Source organism: Oncorhynchus nerka, unplaced genomic scaffold (assembly GCF_034236695.1).
Source record: "Oncorhynchus nerka isolate Pitt River unplaced genomic scaffold, Oner_Uvic_2.0 unplaced_scaffold_10016, whole genome shotgun sequence".
NCBI classification, from domain to species: domain Eukaryota; kingdom Metazoa; phylum Chordata; class Actinopteri; order Salmoniformes; family Salmonidae; genus Oncorhynchus; species Oncorhynchus nerka.
In genome coordinates, this window is record NW_027031305.1 from 1 (window position 1) to 2,305 (window position 2,305).

A 2,305-nucleotide genomic window follows, 5' to 3' on the forward strand; every position below is an offset into this window, starting at 1 on the left:
CCTGCCTACCACCTGCCTACCTGCCTACCTACCTTTCTTTTTTATCTGGTCTCTCTGTGACCTCTAAGCCCAGGCCTGCGTAGGTCTGACCCCAAGCTCCCACCCAGAGGGAAGTGTGAGGCGCTGTGGCGGTGAGCTTCAGCCACCTGACTGCCCGGCGCGAGCCCAGAAGGAACATGGAGCCTGCTCCTGCCTTAGTGACAGCAACACATACAACCAGAACCACCATCATAACCATCAGCACAACCGCTGCCCCGGACCAGGAACCAACCTGGTTAATGGTCAAACCTGACTATACCCAACCACAACCACAACATGCACCATAATCTGATGGAAAGGTCCACAGCCCTCGACATCCCCATGGTAACCCAACACAACCAAGCATCCCAGAATAATCTGTCATGGTTCTAGAGGTTCAAATACCTCTTTGTCTCATTGGTGTTGGAGTTCTAGGGTCATGGTTCTAGGGTCCTTATCCGTCTTGATCTCATGGTTCTAGGGGTCCACGCCTGAGCCCTGGTGTGATAACAGACTGTCTGCATTGGTCTACCCTGTCCCTGATGACGACTATAACGCCCCTACAACTCCCCCAGCAGCCAACCTCTCACTGCCAGCGCACGTTAGACCTGGCCACAAGGGGAAACAAGGTAGCTTAACTCCAAGTACAAGCTTTTGGAAGGCCACACTTTAGGCACCAAATGGAAGAATAATGCACTGAAACAGGCTGGGACTACCTGGACTTGTCCAATAAGAAATGTTTATATAACATATATTTTCCTAATCTGACCCTAGAACAGGCCCCAAAGCCCTGGCACCCTCCAAGGAGGTACTGCCGACACCAGGACGTCACTAGTGAGGAGGGGCCCTGGGGGCCTGCCAGACTCCAATGTTTCCAGTAGAGGCTCCCCTGTTAGAGAGGACGGATGGAGTCCCACACATACCAACTGTCAGGTAGGGAGACAACATTATTTACACCTATTTACAATGATAGTCTGGTTTCTCCCATTTGGTGCCTAATGAACACAACCCACTAGTGCAGAAAAGGACAGCATCTCACATAATCTCACTGTTTTTGTATTTTTTTGTTCCCAAGTAATATGCTTAAAGATGCTGAATTTACTAAGTATACACTTATCTAACCAGTGCATATGTGACTTAAACATGTATTACTGTGGATGGATGGATGAATATTGTAAGCAGGTTTGAACTTTTTTAAAGTAATGAATTTGAATCGATGGATCAAAATAATGTAAATATTGATGCATCTCAACAGGACTTTAGCAGCATGATATGACTGGCTGTCATTCATACCGCCGTACATCTGAGGAAGAGCTAGACTGCATGCTTCTACTGCCCATAAATGGTAGCTACTGTAGGGGAGAAGGGGGCGTGATCAAAATCTCTGTAAAACAGAGTTGCGTAGTCTCCATGCATCAGACATCAGCTGTGGTTGAGACACATCACTCTGTTTTGCAAAGGTTCTTCAGCTTGCATATTCTCTGAAACCACAATTGTCTGTGAAGCTGATCTGCAGAGCTGGGTCGACTTCATTAAGGCATGCAACGGAAACGTCTTAATACGAAAATGACCGTTTCTTATTGGACAAGTCCAGGTAGTCCCTCCCTGTTTCTTCCATTTGGTGCCTAATGAACACAACAGGACAATGTGATGGACATTTTTATGTTTGTGCTTTTCTATAAACCAATTTCTATGTTCTCTGTTTGTGCTTTTGTATAAACCAATTTCTGTGTTCAATCAAGTTACTGATTGAACAAATCCTCACTCTCAATATCTGCAATTTGGCAGAAGGCCCAGAACCTTGTTTAGAGAAATGATATCTCAGTTTCAAGGTCTCAGCTTAGAGAAGAAGCCTCGTGAGGTATTGGTCTGTCACATGCATGAAACAAACATGAATTATGAATGATGAATAAGCTAAATCATGCAAATATAACTTGTCAGTATATAAGGGAACTAAAGGGACTGCCCTGTTAGAGCTCACTTCAGATTGCTACTATATGTATCTAAGTCTGACTGGGACCTGTCCAACCTGCTGACAATAAAGAGTGATTCACTTCAGATTGACTTTGCGTGTCCCTGTGTAAGAATTTCCACAATTACAACATTAGACATTAGTGCAGAGAAGGATAACATTAGACATTAGTGCAGAGAAGGATAACATTAGACATTAGTACAGAGAAGGATAACATTAGACATTAGTACAGAGAAGGATAACATTAGACATTAGTGCAGAGAAGGATAACATTAGACATTAGTACAGAGAAGGATAACATTAGACATTAGTGCA

General features: G+C 44.3%; 1 long non-coding RNA gene across 1 annotated transcript; it reads left to right on the top strand.

Moving 5' to 3' along the window:
* The first annotated feature begins 864 nt into the window (after window positions 1–864).
* LOC135565935 (uncharacterized) lies at window positions 865–2,076 on the top strand. The gene is made up of 2 exons (XR_010461884.1): window positions 865–951; window positions 1,274–2,076. It is a non-coding gene; the product is annotated as an uncharacterized LOC135565935 (long non-coding RNA).
* The last annotated feature ends 229 nt before the right edge of the window (window positions 2,077–2,305 follow it).